This window comes from Scyliorhinus torazame, chromosome 22 (assembly GCF_047496885.1).
Source record: "Scyliorhinus torazame isolate Kashiwa2021f chromosome 22, sScyTor2.1, whole genome shotgun sequence".
NCBI lineage: Eukaryota > Metazoa > Chordata > Chondrichthyes > Carcharhiniformes > Scyliorhinidae > Scyliorhinus > Scyliorhinus torazame.
The window spans coordinates 26,086,220-26,104,427 of NC_092728.1; the positions used below are offsets into that span (position 1 = coordinate 26,086,220).

The following is an 18,208-nucleotide window of genomic DNA, read 5'->3' on the forward strand; positions in this document are numbered from 1 at the left end:
CTCTTTCTGTCTCTTTCTGACTCTTTCTCTCCCTCGTGTCATGCAGTCAGTCTTTTCTGATTGTCCAATGAATGTTGAACCAAATTTCGAGGATCTTCCACAACTAAACTGCACGTGGCATTGACAATGCTGAGTGAAATACTTGACTCAATTTTCATCAGTAAAAAGTTTCAACCCCTCCAGCTCTATATTCTCCCTTTCCCCCGCGCACAGCTTCTCACCGTCAGTTGCAGGTGAGGGTCCAATCTCCGAAGGGTTGACCAACTGTATCTGCAAACTTGTCTTGCAGCTTTTAAACCTCATCCCCCCTGGATTGGGCAAGGCCCCCCCCTCCCCTCCCCCGGGCCCCACCCCCAGCAGTGGGTACCTTGACACTGCCAGCCTGGCACCCTGGCTCCGGATGTCCCGGCCTCAACAGACGGAGATCCTGCGCGACAATGGACATGTGGTCTGGGAGAGGGAAGGACCATTTTGTCTGACATGAAGAGCTCACTTGAGGCAGGTCACCTGGGCGAAGGGGCAGTGGATCTGCAGCTCTGTGGCACAGGCCCACCTCACCGTCACTGGCTGCTTTCTCCTCCATCAACCCTGTGATTTCCTGCGATTCCTCGTAGTGGGGTGAGGAATGGACTCTCTGGTACTCCCTCCCCCGCCCCATATTGGCCCTTGCCCGCTTATTATGGGCTACCTTCTGCTTTGTGAGCCGCAAGCTTGATGAGTCAGGGGGTCTATAGCAGGTGGCATGTGTGGGCACCGCACCTGGACTTGAAGGGGTTGTGCCAATGGGTGCCGGGTGGGCTGAGGAACAAACATGGAGACCGGATGTGGGGAGGGTGCGATTTGGGCAGGGGGGGGGGGGTGGTATTTGTTGGGTGGCAGGCGGAACCGATGCCAGGTAACTTCCCCTTGCAGCTCGGTGGAGATCGCTGGTCTTCTTCCCGCTGGTCGTCCTGGTCATTCTGCCCGCGTTGACAGCCGCTGCCACTGCCCCCCAAGGCGGCATTGCCGACCCTGCTGTTGGTTCTCCCTCCCCCTCAGTGGTCTCTCCTCCTCGGGAAGCCTGGCCAGGTCCGCTTCGCCAAAGCGAGGAGCAGGTCTGTGCGCTGCCGTGGGGCGTGTGTGTTGACTGGGGGTGAGTGGTGGGGGAGCGTTTAAAAGCACCCCCCCCGGTGGAGACCGTGGCGAAGGCGGAAGGGAAAGAGTGCCCCCACGGCACAGGCCCGCCCGCGGATCGGTGGGCCCCGATCGCGGATAAGGCCACCGTGGGGGCACCCCCCGGGGCCAGATCGCCCCGCCCCCCCCCAGGACCCCGGGGCCCGCCCGCACCACCTTGTCCCGCCGGTAAGGTAGGTGGTTTAATCTACGCCGGTGGGACAGGCATTTTAGCGGCGGGACTTCGGCCCATCCGGGCCGGAGAATCGCGCGGGGGGGCCCGCCAACCGGTGCGGCGCGATTCCCGCCCCCCCGAATATCCGGTGGTGGAGAATTCGGCAACCGGCGGGGGCGGGATTCACGCCAGCCCCCGGCGATTCTCCGACCCGGCGGGGGAGGAGAATCTCGCCCATCGTGTGGGCTCATTTTTGGCATTAAGTGACGGTGAATATGGGCCGCGATCTCGCCAATGTGAGACATCCCGCCAACCACACTCAAAATCGGCCCGCTCAATCCCACCCAGGGAGATGAAGTGATAGAGAGAGACAGAGAGAGAGATGGAGAGAAAAAGAAAGTGATTGGCAGAAAGAGGAGAGAGAGCAGGTGACAGAAAGAGAGACAGAGAAAATGTGATAAAGACGGAGAGAGATGGAAAGAATGAGGAAATAGCAGAGATAGAGAGACGGAGTGGGGAAGTGACAGAGACAGACAGAGAGAGATAGAAAGTGATAGAGACTGAGAGATTTCAAGAAAGTGACAGCGAGACGAGGAGAGAGAAAGTGACTGAGCAACAAATAGAGAGAGGGAAATATCATAGATTATCATAGAATTTACAGTGCAGAAGGAGGCCATTCGGCCCATCGAGTCTGCACCGGCTCTTGGAAAGAGCACCCTACCCAAGGTCAACACCTCCACCCTATCCACATAACCCAGTAACCCCACCCAACACTAAGGGAAACTTTGGACACTAAGGGCAATTTATCATGGCCAATCCACCTAACCTGCACATCTTTGAACTGTGGGAGGAAACCGGAGCACCCGGAGGAAACCCACGCACACACGGGGAGAACGTGCAGACTCCGCACAGACAGTGACCCAAGCCGGGATCGAACCTGGGACCCTGGAGCTGTGAAGCAATTGGGCTAACCACAATGCTACCATGCTGCCCAGATGGAGAGATAGAGAAAGTGATAGCGAGACAGAGGGAGATGTTGAGAGAGAGTAAGTGGAAGACAGGGAGAGAGAGAGAGAGTGAGGGGTACAGAGAGTCAATGTTGAGGGAGTGTCAGCGAGTATATAGATACAGGTGCCTCTGGATGTGGCTGCTTAAGAAGGGCGGCACAATAGCACAGTGGTTAGCACAGTTGCTTCACAGCGCCAGGGTCCCAGGTTCGATTCCCCGTTGGGTCACTGTCTGTGCAGAGTCTGCACGTTCTCCCCGTGTGTGCGTGGGTTTCCTCCGGGTGCTCCGGTTTCCTCCCACAGTCCAAAGATGTGCAGGTTAGGTGGATTGGCCGTGATAAATTGCCCTTAGTGTCCACAAAGGTGAGGTGGGGTTACTGCGTTGCGGGGACAAGGTGGAGGTTTGGGCTTCATGCTCTTTCCAAGGGCCGGCTCGATGGGCCGAATGGCCTCCTTCGGCACTGTAAATTCAGGATTCTACGATTCTAAGGAGGTAATAAACAATCAAATTGAGAGCTGTCGAGCTGATGTGTTTATTCTGTCTTCCTCCCCTCCTCCCAGGCAGTTACTCAGCACCCAGAGCTGCTGTGGGAGGGAAGTGATCCTCACACCAGCCCAGCTGAGCTGAGCTGGGCCAGAGCCCAGCATCCCCCACCCCCCTCCTCTCCCCACAGCTCCGGAAACTCTGGCAGCTCTTTGCTCACAGCTCCACTTAAATCTGGGCAACCAGCCGGCAGCAGAACAAACTACACGGGAGAGAGTGAGAGACAGAGTGAGAGACAGAGTGAGAGACAGAGAGGGAGAGAGAGAAAGAGAGTGAGAGTGAGAGACAGAGAGAGAGACAGAGAGGGAGAGAGAGAAAGAGAGTGAGAGTGAGAGACAGAGAGAGAGACAGAGAGGGAGAGAGAGAAAGAGAGTGAGAGTGAGAGTGAGAGACAGAGAGAGAGGGAGAGACAGAGAGAGGGAGAGACAGAGGGGGAGGGAGAGAGAGAGAGTGAGAGACAGAGAGATAGAGAGAGAGGGAGAGACAGAGAGAGTGAGAGACAGAGAGAGAGGGAGAGACAGAGAGAGTGAGAGACAGCGAGAGGGGGAGAGACAGAGAGATAGACAGAGAGAGTGAGAGACAGAGAGAGAGAGAGAGAGGGAGAGACAGAGAGAGTGAGAGACAGAGAGAGAGGGAGAGACAGAGAGAGTGAGAGACAGAGAGAGGGAGAGACAGAGGGGGAGGGAGAGAGAGAGAGTGAGAGACAGAGAGATAGAGAGAGAGGGAGAGACAGAGAGAGTGAGAGACAGAGAGAGAGGGAGAGACAGAGAGAGTGAGAGACAGAGAGAGAGGGAGAGACAGAGAGATAGACAGAGAGAGTGAGAGACAGAGAGAGAGAGAGAGAGAGACAGAGAGAGCGAGAGAGAGAGAGACAAAGAGACAGAGAGGGAGAGGGAGAGACAGAGAGAGGGAGAGGGAGAGACAGAGAGTGAGAGAGAGAGACAGAGAGGGAGACAGAGAGAGAGAGGGAGAAAGACAGCGAGAGAGACAGAGATACATAGAGAGACACAGAGAGGGAGGGAAAGAGACTGACAGACAGATAGATTGTGGGAGAGACAGAGAGAAAGGGAGAGACATAAATAGAGAAATTCAGAGAGAGGGGGACACACACAAAGAGAGGGAGGGAGATAGAGATAGAGAAGGAGAGAGAGACACCGAGACACAAGCTAAGGAACAGAAATCTGTCACTCTCACATGCAGAGAATCAGTGAATAGAAGACATCTCGAGAAAAAGAGTGAACGTTCGCACCCAATCAATCATCTGGAGAAAATAAAGATTGCATTTTTCATGTGCACAGAGATCTGCAGATCCCGGAGTGAAAGGTGAGTGTATTGGTGAACATTACTGTTTCAAAAAAGACTTTCACTGCATCATCCGTCAGGAGATACAACTTGCAAAGTAGCAGCAACACAATCTGGAGACAGAGAGAGAGACGGGCAGACAGACAGAGACAGACAGAGAGAGAGAGAGACAGACAGAGAGAGACAGACAGAGAGAGACAGGGAGAGAGACAGACAGAGAGAGACAGGGAAAGAGACAGACAGCCAGAGAGACAGACAGGCAGAGAGACAGGGAGAGAGACAGAGAGAGACAGGGAAAGGATCAGGCAGAGAGAGACACAGAGAGAGCGACACAGAGAGAGAGACAGACAGAGAGAGACAGAGAGAGAGAGAGACAGAGAGAGAGACAGAGAGGGAGAAATAGAGAGAGACAGAGAGAGAGAGAGACCGAGAGAGAGACAGAGAGGGAGAGATAGAGAGAGACCGAGAGACAGAGAGAGAGAGAGAGAGCCAAAGAGAGAAAGAGAGAGGGAGGTATAGAGACAGAGAGTGAAACAGAGAGACAGAAGGATACAGAGAGAGAGGCAAAGAGAGATGGAGAGAGAGGCAGAGATAGGCAGAGAGAGACAGGGAGATAGTGAGAGAAAAACAGAGAGAGAGAAAGACAGAGACACAGAGAGAGAGACTGAGGGAGAAAGACAGAGACAGAGAGAAAGATGGCGAGAGTCACAGAGTCATTGAATTTTACAGCACACAAGGAGAGGCCCTTCCTCCCTCATGTCCTTGCTAGCCATTCCACCCCTATCTATTCTTGCTGCAATACTGTGTTCAGTTCTGGTCACCCTATAGAAAGGATATTATTAAACTAGAAAGAGCGCAGGAAAGATTTACAGGATTGCTACTGGGATTGATGGTCTGAGCTATAAGGAGAGGCTGGATAGGCTGGGACTTTTTCCCTGGAGTGTAGGAGGTTTAGGAGTGATCTTATAGTGATCGAAAAATAATGAGGAGCATCGATAAGGTAGAGTGTCAACATCTTCTCCCAAAGGTAGAGGAGTCTGGAACTAGAGGTTTAAGGTGAGAGGGGAGAGATAGAAAAGGGTCCAGAGAGACAATTCTTTCACAGAGAGGGTGCTGAGTGTCTGGTACGAGCTGCCAGAGGCAGTAGTGGAGATGGGTACAATTTTTTCTTTTAACAAGCATTTAGACAGTTATATGGGAAGCTGGGTATGGAGGGCTATGGGGCAAATGCACCAATTGGGACCGGCATAGTGGTAAAAACTGGGCAGCATGGCCACGTTGGGCCGAAGGGCCTGTTTTCATGCTGTAAACATCTAATCCCATTTTCCAGCACTTGAGGAGGCCCTTTGGCCCATCACGTGCATGCTGACCATTCCGTCCCCAACTACTCGAATCCCCTTTTCCAACACTTGTTCCTTTATATGCTGATCTGAATGTTTCTTAAACATTGAGGATTCCCGCCTCTACCACACTTTCAGTCAGTGACTTCCACATTCCCTCCACAGTCTGGGCAAAGAAGTTCCACCTCACATCCCCTCTAAACCTCCTGCCCCTTTAACTTAAATCTTTGCCCCCTGGTATTGACCCCTCCGGGAAGGGGAAATGTGCAGACTCCTCACTGTCTGTGCGGAGTCTGCACGCCCTCCCCGTGTGTGCGTGGGTTTCCTCCGGGTGCTCCGGTTTCCTCCCACAGTCCAAAGAACATAGAACGTAGAACATGTCAGCGCAGTACAGGCCCTTCGGCCCTCGATGTTGCGCCGACCTGTGAAACCACTCTAAAGCCCATCTACACTATTTATTGTCCATATGTCTATCCAATGACCATTTGAATGTCCTTAGTGTTGGCAAGTCCACTACTGTTGCAGGCAGGGCATTCCACACCCTTACTACTCTCTGAGTAAAGAACCTACCTCTGACATCTGTCTTATATCTATCTCCCCTCAATTTAAAGCTATGTCCCCTCGTGCTAGACATCACCATCCAAGGAAAAAGGCTCTCACTGCCCACCCTATCCAATCCTCGGATCATCTTGTATGCCTCAATTAAGTCACCTCTTAACCTTCTTCTCTCTAACGAAAACAGCCTCAAGTCCCTCAGCCTTTCCTCATAAGATCTTCCCTCCATACCAGGCAACATTCTGGTAAAGAAGTGCAGGTTAGGTGGATTGGCCATGCTAAATTGCCCTTAGTGTCCAAAATTGCCCTTAGTGTTGGGTGGGGTTACTGGGTTATGGGGATAGGGTGGAGGTGTTGACCTTGGGTAGGGTGCTCTTTCCAAGAGCCGGTGCCGACTCGATGGGCCGAATGGCCTCCTTCTGCACTGTAAATTCTATGATCTATGATTTATTTCTATCTATCCCTATCCATGTCCCTCATAATTTTATACTCCCCAAAATGGAACATCCCGCCGGCGGAGAATTCAGCACATTGGCTATGTATCTTGGAGGTCTGGTCCTGGTGTCATATTGGGTTCAATGAAGTGTCTGGGATGTATTAAACTTTGGAATTTAAATGGTTTAGAATTATGGATAAAATATTCTGTGTGGAGTATTGCTTTGTGAGAGAGAGAGGATTGTATGTAGGTGTGTATGAGAGAAAACCGTTTGTGCATGAGAGAGAGTGTGTGTGTGTTTGAGAGAGAGAGGATTGTGTGTGTGTGAGAGAGAAGGGTGTATGTGTGTGAGAGAGGGGATTGTGTGTGTGTGAGAGAGAGGATTGTGTGTGTGCGAGAGAGAGAAGGGTGTATGTGTGTGAGAGAGAGGATTGTGTGTGTGTGAGAGAGAGGATTGTGTGTGTGTGAGAGAGAGAAGGGTGTATGTGTGTGAGAGAGGGGATTGTGTGTGTGTGAGAGAGAGGATTGTGTGTGTGTGAGAGAGAGAAGGGTGTATGTGTGTGAGAGAGGGGATTGTGTGTGTGCGAGAGAGAGAAGGGTGTATGTGAGTGAGAGAGAGGATTGTGTGTGTGTGAGAGAGGGGATTGTGTGTGTGTGAGAGAGAGAGTGTGTGTGTGTTTGAGAGAGAGGATTGTGTGTGTGCGAGAGAGGGGATTGTGTGTGTGTGAGAGAGAGAAGAGTGGATGTGTGCGAGAGAGGGGATTGTGTGTGTGTGAGAGAGAGGATTGTGTGTGTGTGAGAGAGAGGATTGTGTGTGTGTGAGAGAGAGAAGAGTGGATGTGTGTGAGAGAGGGGATTGTGTGTGTGTGAGAGAGAGGATTGTGTGTGTGTGAGAGAGAGGATTGTGTGTGTGTGAGAGAGAGAAGAGTGGATGTGTGTGAGAGAGGGGATTGTGTGTGAGAGAGAGGATTGTGTGTGTGAGAGAGAGGATTGTGTGTGTGTATGAGAGAGAAGGGTGTATGTGTGTGAGAGAGGGGATTGTGTGTGTGAGAGAGAGGATTGTGTGTGTGTGAGAGAGAGGATTGTATGTGTGTGAGAGAGAGAAGAGTGTATGTGTGTGAGAGAGGGGATTGTGTGTGTGTGAGAAAGAGGATTGAGTGTGTGTGAGAGAGAGGATTGTGTGTGTGTGAGAGAGAGAAGGGTGTATGTGTGTGAGAGAGGGGATTGTGTGTGTGTGAGAGAGAGAACAGTGTATGTGTGTGAGAGAGGGGATTGTGTGTGTGTGTGAGAGAGAGGATTGTGTGTGTGTGAGAGAGAGAGAAGAGTGTATGTGTGTGAGAGAGGGGATTGTGTGTGTGTGAGAGAGAGGATTGTGTGTGTGTGAGAGAGAGGAGTGTGTGTGTGAGAGAGAGGATTGTGTGTGTGTGAGAGAGAGAGAAGAGTGTATGTGTGTGAGAGAGGGGATTGTGTGTGTGAGAGAGAGGATTGTGTGTGTGTGAGAGAGAGGATTGTATGTGTGTGAGAGAGAGAAGAGTGTATGTGTGTGAGAGAGGGGATTGTGTGTGTGTGAGAAAGAGGATTGAGTGTGTGTGAGAGAGAGGATTGTGTGTGTGTGAGAGAGAGAAGGGTGTATGTGTGTGAGAGAGGGGATTGTGTGTGTGTGAGAGAGAGAACAGTGTATGTGTGTGAGAGAGGGGATTGTGTGTGTGTGTGAGAGAGAGGATTGTGTGTGTGTGAGAGAGAGAGAAGAGTGTATGTGTGTGAGAGAGGGGATTGTGTGTGTGTGAGAGAGAGGATTGTGTGTGTGTGAGAGAGAGGAGTGTGTGTGTGAGAGAGAGGATTGTGTGTGTTTGAGAAAGAGGATTGTGTGTGTGTGAGAGAGGGGATTGTGTGTGTGTGAGAGAGAGGATTGTGTGTGTGTGAGAGAGAGGATTGTGTGTGAGAGAGAGAAGGGTGTATGTGTGTGAGAGAGGGGATTGTGTGTGTGTGAGAGAGAGGATTGTGTGTATTTGAGAGAGAAGGGTGTATGTGTGTGAGAGAGAGGAGTGTGTGTGTGTGAGAGAGAGAAGGGTGTATGTGTGTGAGAGAGAGGATTGTGTGTGTGTGAGAGAGAGAAGGGTGTATGTGTGTGAGAGAGAGGAGTGTGTGTGTGAGAGAGAGAAGAGTGTGTGTGTTTGAGAGAGAAGGGTGTATGTGTGTGAGAGAGATGATTGTGTGTGTGTGTGAGAGAGAAGGGTGTATGTGTGTGAGAGGGAGGATTGTGTGTGTGTGAGAGAGAGGATTGTGTGTGTGACAGAGAGGATTGTGTGTGTGTGAGAGGGAGGATTGTGTGTGTGTGTGAGAGAGAGGATTGTGTGTGTGAGAGAGGAGATGGTGTGTATGTGAGAGAGAGGATTGTGTGTGTGTTTGAGAGAGAGGGTTGTGTGTGTGTGCGAGAGAGGATTGTGTGTGGGTTTGTGAGAGAGGATTGTGTGTGTGTGTGAGAGAGAGGATTGTATGTGTGTGTGAGAGGGAGGGTTGTGTGTGTGTGAGAGAGGATTGTGTGTGTGTGTGAGAGAGAGGATTGTGTGTGTGTGCGAGAGGGTGGATTGTGTGTGCGAGAGAGGATTGTGTGTGTGTTTGTGAGAGAGGACTGTGTGTGAGAGAGAGGATTGTGTGTGTGTGAGAGGGAGGATTGTGTGTGTGTGTGAGAGAGAGGATTGTGTGTGTGTGTGAGCGGGAGGATTGCGTGTGCGAGAGAGGATTGTGAGTGTGTGTGAGAGAGGATTGTGTGTGTGTGTGAGAGAGGATTGTGTGTGTGTGAGTGGGAGGATTGTGTGTGTGAGAGAGAGGATTGTGTGTGTATGTGAGAGGGAGGATTGTGTGTGCGAGAGAGGATTGTGTGTTTGTGTGAGAGAGAGAATTGTATGTGTGTGTGAGAGGGAGGATTGTGTGTGCGAGAGGATTGTGTATGTGTGAGAGAGGATTGTGTGTGTGTGTGTGAGAGATAGGATTGTGTATGTGAAAGAGAGGATTGTGTGTGTGTTTGTGAGAGAGGATTGTGTGTGTGTGTGAGAGGGAGGATTGTGTGTGCGAGAGAGGATTGTGTGTGTGTGAGAGAGGATTGTGTGTGAGAGTGGATTGTGTGTGTGTGTTTGAGAGAGAGGATTGTGTGAGAGAGATAATTGTGTGTGTGAGAGAGGATTGTGTGTGTGTTTGTGAGAGATGATTGTGTGTGTGTGAGACAGAGGATTGTATGTGTGTTTGTGAGCGAGGATTGTGTGTGTGTGAGAGAGAGGATTGTGTGTGAGTGAGAGAGGATTGTGTGTGTGTTTGTGAGAGAGGATTGTGTGTGTGTTTGTGAGAGAGGATTGTGTGTGTGTGTGAGAGAGGATTGTGTGTTTGTGTGTGAGAGAAGATTGTGTGTGTGAGAGAGAGGCTGTGTGTGTGAGAGAGAGGATTGTGTGTGTGTGTGAGAGGGAGGATTGTGTGTGCGAGAGAGGATTGTGTGTGTGTTTGTAGAGAGGATTGAGTGTGTGAGAGAGAGTTGTGTGTGTGTGAGAGAGAGGAGTGTGTGTGAGAGAGAGGATTGTGTGTGTGTGAGAGAGAGGATTGTGTGTGTGTGTGAGAGAGAGAAGGGTGTATGTGTGAGAGAGAGGGGATTGTGTGTGTGTGAGAGAGAGGATTGTGTGTGTGAGAGAGAGGATTGTGTGTGTGTGAGAGAGAGGATTGTGTGTGTGAGAGAGAGAAGGGTGTATGGGTGTGAGAGAGGGGATTGTGTGTGTGAGAGAGAGAAGAGTGTATGTGTGTGAGAGAGGGGATTGTGTGTGTGAGAGAGAGAGGATTGTGTGTGTGTGAGAGAGAGGATTGTGTGTGTGAGAGAGAGAAGGGTGTATGTGTGTGAGAGAGAGGATTGTGTGTGTGAGAGAGAGAAGGGTGTATGGGTGTGAGAGAGGGGATTGTGTGTGTGAGAGAGAGAAGAGTGTATGTGTGTGAGAGAGGGGATTGTTTGTGTGTGAGAGAGAGGATTGTGTGTGTGTGAGAGAGAGGATTGTGTGTGTGAGAGAGAGAAGGGTGTATGTGTGTGAGAGAGGGGATTGTGTGTGTGAGAGAGAGAAGAGTGTATGTGTGTGAGAGAGGGGATTGTTTGTGTGTGAGAGAGAGGATTGTGTGTGTGTGAGAGAGAGGATTGTGTGTGTGAGAGAGAGAAGGGTGTATGTGTGTGAGAGAGGGGATTGTGTGTGTGAGAGAGAGAGGATTGTGTGTGTGTGAGAAAGAGGATTGTGTGTGTGTGAGAGAGAGGATTGCGTGTGTGAGAGAGAGAAGGGTGTATGTGTGTGAGAGAGGGGATTGTGTGTGTGTGAGAGAGAGGATTGTGTGTGCGTGAGAGAGAGGATTGTGTGTGTGTGAGAGAGAGGATTGTGTGTGTGTGAGAAAGAGGATTGTGTGTGTGTGAGAGAGAAGAGTGTATGTGTGTGAGAGAGAGAGAAGGGTGTATGTGTGTGAGAGAGGGGATTGTGTGTGTGTGAGAGAGAGGATTGTGTGTGTGAGAGAGGGGATTGTGTGTGTGTGAGAGGGGATTGTGTGTGTGTGAGAGAGAGGATTGTGTGTTTGTGAGAGAGAGAAGAGTGTATGTGTGTGAGAGAGGGGATTGTGTGTGTGAGAGAGGGGATTGTGTGTGTGTGAGAGAGAGGATTGTGTGTTTGTGAGAGAGAGAAGAGTGTATGTGTGTGAGAGAGGGGATTGTGTGTGTGTGAGAAAGGAGTGTGTGTGAGATAGAGGGGTGTGTGTGAGGCAGAGGATTGTGTGTGAGAGAGGATTATGGGGCGAGATTCTCCACTCCCACGCCGAAGTGGCCGCGCCGTTGTGAACGCCGTCGAGGTTCACGACGGCGCGGAACGGCCCCGGTCCCGACCGATTCAGGCCCTGACAATGGGCCAGGACCGGGCCCGCGTCATCTACACGCGCCAGGCCTTGTCGCCCGCGTAAAGGCGGCGCCACATAGATGACGCTGCCGGCGCCTCATAACGGGCTTCATCCGCGCATGCGTCACCATGCAAGAGGTCCGCCCCGCAAGAAGCTGGCGGACGGATCTTGCGGGGCCGCGGAAGGAAGGAGATCCTCCTTCAGAGAGGACGGCCCGACGATCGGTGGGCACCGATCGCGGGCCACCCCACATTTGAGGAACCCCCCGGTGCAGGATCCCCCCTCGCCCCCCCGCAGGCCGCCCCCCAGTGTTCACGCACCGCCCACGACTGCAGCGACCAGGTGTGGACGGCGCCGGGGGGAACCCGCCGTTTTGGCCTGGTCGCTCGGCCCATCCGGGCCTGAGAATAGCGGGAGTGCCGGAGAATCGCCATTTTGGGTGTCTCCGGCGATTCTCCGGCCTGCGGCCCGCGAAACTCGACCGGGCCGTTCCCGCCGCTTGGGAGAATTGCGGGAGGGCATCGGACCGGCGTCCCGGAAAAATTTGGCGGCCCAGGCGATTCTCCCAACCGGCGAGGGAGTGGAGAATCGCGCCCATGGTGTTTGAGGGAGGATACTGTGTGTGAGAGAGAGGATGTGAGTGTGTGAGAGAGAGGATTGTGTGTGTGTGAGAAAGAGGAATGCGTGTGTGAGATACAGAGGAGTGTGTGTGAGGTAGAGGATTTTGTGTGTGTGAGAGAGAGGATTGTGTGTGTGTGATAGAGAGGATGTGAGTGTGTGAGAAAGAGGATTATGGTGTTTGAGGGAGGATTTTGTGGGTGAGAGAGAGGATTGTGTGTGTGAGGTAGGTTTGTGTGTGTGTGTGAGCGACAGAGGAATGTGTGTGTGATATATCATCAATTCACAGCGAGACCATATGAACAAGTGAACAAAGGTTTTATTACACAAAGAACTAGCCTGCCAGTAACTTATGTACAAATGAGCGCCACCCACTGGGCGCAGGACTATATACCGTCCCGGGGGTGGGGGGGGGGGGGGGGCGGAGCCAGAGGCGGAGCCCACCGGGGTTCCAGCTCAATCCTTAAAGGTTAAAGCTTACACAGGCGCCACATCTCCTGGTGAATACATTTCACCACATTCACCCCCTGTTTAAAAAAAACACAATGTCTGGCGTGGTGACGTGGGTCTAATGTCCAGTCTATCCGGAGGCTGGATCGTCCTTTTAGACCTCCTCAGCTCTGGTGGCGCGGCGGGCACGGATGCCGTAGATGATGGTGACTCCGAGAGCATGTTGTTCGGAGATGCCTACCGGCGTGTCGGAGATGGTTGTGAGGCAGTGGTCGGCAGGGGCGGGTGGCTGCTGTGAAGGCGCGGGGGGAAGTGCAGGTGCGGGGGGCGGCATAGGTGCGGGACGACATACGAGCCCCAGGGGGGCGAAAGAGACACGGTTGGTGACGGTAGGCGATGTTGGGATCCGGGGGGGACGTGTTGGCAGGGGAACCAGCGGGCGGCAGGTCCCGTAGGGAGACTGTATCTTGCCGTCTGTCTGGGTGCGCGCCGTAGGCGTAATGGGGGTTTGCGTGCAGCAGCTGGACCCTCTTGACTAGGGGGTCGGTCTTATGGCTCCTCGCATGCCTCCGGAGAAGGACAGGCCCCAGATTTGTCAGCCAGGATGGAAGCGAGATCCCGGAGATGGACTTCCTGAGGAAGACAAACACACAGTCGTGAGGGGTCTCGTTCATGGCTGTGCAGAGGAGCGACCTAATGGAGTGGAGCGCGTCGGGGACGACCTCATGCCAGCGGGGAATCGGGAGAATTCTAGACCAGAGGGCAAGAAGGACGGCCTTCCATACCGTCGCGTTCTCCCTCTCCACCTGCCCGTTGCCCTGCGGGTTGTAGCTGGTCGTCCTGCTCGAGGCGATGCCCTTACCGAGCAGGTACTGACGTAGCTCATCGCTCATAAACGATGTGCCCCGGTCACTGTGGACGTAGGCAAGGAAACCGAACAGGGTGTAGATGCTGTGCAGGTCCTTTATTCCTGTGGCCGAGGTCATGTCGGGGCAGGGGACAGCGAAGGGGAAGCGAGCGTACTCGTCAATGACGGTCAGGAAGTACAGATTGCGGTTGGTGGACGGGAGTGGCCCCTTGAAGTCGATACTGAGGCGCTCAAAGGGCCGGAAGGCCTTTACCAGGTAGGCCTTGCCTGGCCGATAGAAGTGCGGCTTGCACTCCGCGCAGACTTGGCAGTCCCTGGTCACGGGCCTGACCTCCTCGGTGGAGTAGGGCAGGTTGTGGGACTGAATAAAATGCACAAACCAGGTGACCCCTGGGTGGCAGAGGTCGGACCTCCTGCGCGCTGGCGCAAGTACCGCGGGACAGGGCATCTGAGGGCTCGTTCAGTTCCCCAGGACGATACTTAATATCGTAAGTGTAGGTGGAGAGTTCGATCTTGTCCCGCTGTGCATTGTCAAACATAAAGGCTACCTTTACGTTGGTCGGTGACGAGGGAGAACCTCCTACCAGCTGGGTCGTGCCTCCAATTCCGCACAGCTTCCACAATGGCTTGCGCCTCCTTCTCGACAGAGGAGTGTCGACTCTCGGAAGCATTGAGGGTTCTCGAGAAGAAGGCTACGGGCCTGCCCGCCTGGTTGAGGGTAGCAGCCAGGGCGACGTCTGACGCATCGCTCTCTACCTGAAAAGGGATGGACTCGTCCCTTTTCAGCGGCCTTGGTGATGTCAGCCTTGTTGCGGCTGAAGGCCGAGCGGGCCTCAGCCGGTCTTAATCAGTGGGCGGGCTTTGTCCGCGTAGTTGGGGACCCACTGGGCGTAGTATGAGAAAAGCCCCAGGCAGCGTTTGAGGGCCTTGAGGCTGTGGGGAAGGGGAAGTTCCGTGAGGGGCGCATGCGGTCGGGGTCGGGCCCCAGGACTCCGTTTTCCACGACATAGCCGAGGATGGCTAGCCGGGTGGTGCGGAAAACGCACTTCTCCCTATTACATGTGAAGTTGAGGGATTGGGCGGTTTGGAGGAACTTCTTCAGGTTGGCGTCGTGGTCCTGCTGGTTATGGCCGCAGGTGGTGACATTGTCCAAGTACGGGTATGTAGCCCGCAGCCTGTACTGGTCCACCAATTGGCCCATCGCTTTCTGGAGGACCCCCAATAGTGACGCCGAAAGGGACCCTGAGGAAGTGGAAGAGTCGGCCGGTTGCTTCAAAAGCCGCGTAGTGACGATCCCCCGGGCGGATCGGGAGCTGGTGGTAGGCAGACTTCAGATCCACCGCAGAGAAAACCCAGTATTGTGCGATCTGGCTGACCATCTCCGCAATGCGGGGGAGGGGGTACACGCATCCAGTTGCGTGAACCGGTTTATGGTCTGGCTGTAGTCCACCACCATCCGGTTCTTTTCCCCAGTCCTGACAACCACCACTTCAGCTCTCCAGGGGCTGTTGCTGGCCTCAATGACCCCACTCTCAAGAATTCTCCCGATTCCCCGCTGGCCCTGTGACTTGATGAAAGTCATGTCTTGTGCACTGAACCGCCTGCTCCTGGTGGCAACGGGATTACAGTCGGGTGTGAGGTTCGCGAAGAGCGAAGGTGGGGGGGCCGACCTTAAGGGTCGCGAGGCTACATACCGTAAGGTGGGGTAAGGGTCCGCCGAACTTCCGGGTCAGGCTTCGGGGACTGCATTGGAAGTCCAGTCCAAGCAGTAGAGGGGCGCAGGGGTGAGGGAGGAATACAGCTTAAAAAGGGCATACAAGGTTCGCGACACAGTACCCCCGGATCCGGACCGAATGGGATCCGGAGGCGAGGGAGATCGTTTGAGATGCGTGGTAGATGCGCAGGGAGCAGCGCCTTACCGTTTCGGGGTGTACGAAGCTCTCCGTGCTCCCGGAGTCGAAGAGACAGGGGGCAAAATTCTCCCCCAACGGCGGGATGTCCGCCGACTGGCGCCAAAGCCGGCGCCAATCAGACGGGCATCGCGCCGGACAAAGGTGCGGAAGGCATTGAGGGGCTAGGCCGACGCCGGAGGGATTTCCGCCCCGCCAGCTGGCGGAAATGGCGTTTGTTTCCCCGCCAGCTGGCGCGGAAATGCGGCGCATGCGCGGGAGCGTCAGCGGCCGCTGTCAGTTTCCCGCGCATGCGCAGTGGGGAGAGTCACTTCCGCCTCCGCCATGGTGGAGGCCGTAGCGGAGGCGGAAGGGAAAGAGTGCCCCCACGGCACAGGCCCGCCCGCGGATCGGTGGGCCCCGATCGCGGGCCAGGCCACCGTGGGGGCACCCCCCGGGGTCAGATCGCCCCGCGCCCCCCCCAGGACCCCGGAGCCTGCCCGCGCTGCCTGGTCCCGCCGGTAAATACCAGGTTTGATTTACGTCGGCGGGACAGGCAATTCCTGGGCGGGATTTCGGCCCATCCGGGCCGGAGAATCCAGCGGGGGTCCCGCCAACCGGCGCGGCCGGATTCCCGCCCCCGCCCAATCTCCGGTACCGGAGACTTCGGCGGGGGCGGGGGCGGGATTCACGGCGGCCAACGGCCATTCTCCGACCCGGCGGGGGGTTGGAGAATGACGCCCAGGGGGTCTCATGCCCTTTGACCCGGAAGACCATCATGGAACTCCTCAGGTGCTTCGGCCGCGACTGGTCGAGGTTGACGGCGCCGAGCTGCGGGTAATCAGTGTAGTCGGAGGAATCTGGGTCATAAAATGGCGGCCCCCATGAGTCGCACGTGTCGGATTGAGGTGAAGATGGCGCCCCCACGAGTTGCACGTGGCTGATGACACGTCTGAAGGGGGCGTTTCTGGCAGGCACGCAGCCGCATTACACGGTCTACGGGCCTGTGAGTCCATGTGTCGGGCCTGAGGAGCTTTCGGCTTCTGGGCCTTCGGTCTGGCCAGACAGACTCTGGCGAAGTGACCCTTTTTGCCGCAGTCGCTGCATGTCGCCGAGCGGGCTGGGCAACGCTGCCGTGGGTGTTGGCCTTGGCTGCAGAAGTAGCACGACGGTCCCCCGGTCTGGGCGGGCAGCTGCGTGGCACAGGCCTGTGGCGTGGCAGGGTCTGGCGACATCCGCGTCGGCGGGACCCACGTGGGGCTCGCTGGGTCCGCGGGAACGCACTGAGGCTCTGGTAGGCCACCTCTCATGAGGTGGCTAGTTTTACCGTGTCCTACTGGTCGGTACGCCCGTTTTCCAGCAGTCGCTGCCTGACGTAATTAGAGTGGACCCCAGCCACATAGGTGTCCCGGATCTGCAGCTTCATGTGCTCCTCAGCCATCACGTCTTGATAATTACAGTTTCTGGCGAGTAGGGTCAGGTTTTCCAGATATCCGTCCAGAGATTCTCCTGCGCGCTGCCGGCGGATAGTGAGCAGATGCCGCGCGAACATTTCGTTTACAGGCTTGATTAAGCGCTTCTTCGAAATCGCGACCGCTGCCTCGTACGTGGCCGCCTTTTCGATCAAGACTGAAATTAAGTGACTCATCTGGGCGTGGAGGAGGTGCAGCTTGCGAGCTTCGGGGATAGGCGCTTCGGAGGAGCCGAGGTAGGCCTCGAAGCAGCGGAGCCAGTGAGAGAAGTTCCCCTTGGCTTCTGGGGTACGGGCGTCTAAGTCGAGTCGAGTTGTTCTGGCTTGAGAGCGGCGTCCATAGTGACGTTGCTTGTGTAATAAATTGATAAATTCACAGCGAGACCGTATGAACAAGTGAACGAAGGCTTTATTACACAAAGAACGAGCCTGCCAGTGACTGCTGTACAAATGAGTGCCAACCACTGGGCGCACGACTATATACCGTCCCGGGGGGGCGGAGCCAGAGGCGGGGTTCCTGCTCAATCCTTAAAGGTTAAAGTTACACAGGCACCACATCTCCTGGTGAATACATTTCACCACAGTGAGAGAGAGGATTGTGTATGTGTGTGAGAGATAGGATTATGTGTGTGTGTGAGAGACAGGAGTGCGTGTGTGAGAGAGGAGTGTTTGTGTGTGAGAGAGGATTGTGTGTGTGAGATAGAGGATTGTTTGTGTGTGAGAGAGGATTGTGTGTGTGAGGATTGTGTGTGTGAGAGGAGGATTGTGTGTGTGTGAGGGTTGTGTGTGTGAGGGTTGTGTGTGTGTGAGGATTGTGTGTGTGAGAGGATTGTGTGTGTGAGAGGATTGTGTGTGTGAGGATTGTGTGTGTGTGAGGATTGTGTGTGTGAGAGGATTGTGTGTGTGAGGATTGTGTGTGTGAGAGGATTTTGTGTGTGAGAGGAGGATTGTGTGTGTGTGAGGATTGAGTGTGTGAGGATTGTGTGTGTGAGAGGATTGTGTGTGTGAGAGGATTGTGTGTGTGAGAGGAGGATTGTGTGTGTGAGAGGATTGTGTGTGTGAGGATTGTGTGTGTGAGGATTGTGTGTGTGAGGATTGTGTGTGTGAGGATTGTGTGTATGAGGATTGTGTGTGTGAGGATTGTGTGTGTGAGAGGAGGATTGTGTGTGTGTGAGGATTGTGTGTGTGAGGATTGTGTGTGTGAGAGGATTGTGTGTGTGAGAGGATTGTGTGTGTGAGAGGAGGATTGTGTGTGTGAGAGGATTATGTGTGTGAGGATTGTGTGTGTGAGGATTGCGTGTGTGAGGATTGTGTGTGTGAGGATTATGTGTGTGAGGATTGCGTGTGAGAGGATTGTGTGTGTGAGGATTGTGTGTGTGTGAGGATTGCGTGTGAGAGGATTGTGTGTGTGAGGATTGTGTGTGTGTGAGGATTGCGTGTGTGAGGATTGTGCGTGTGAGGATTGTGTGTGTGAGAGGAGGATTGTGTGTGAGGAT

The 18,208-nt window shown here is 54.0% G+C and overlaps 1 protein-coding gene across 2 annotated transcripts in view; it reads left to right on the top strand.

The window, feature by feature from the left end:
* The first annotated feature begins 3,012 nt into the window (after positions 1-3,012).
* LOC140398974 (uncharacterized) overlaps positions 3,013-18,208 on the top strand; it is a 185,641-nt gene continuing 170,445 nt past the window's right edge. For both annotated transcript variants that reach the window (XM_072487994.1, XM_072487993.1), the window contains exon 1: positions 3,013-4,201. The gene's annotated coding sequence lies outside the window, so the exon portion shown is untranslated. The remainder of the gene's footprint in view (positions 4,202-18,208) is intronic.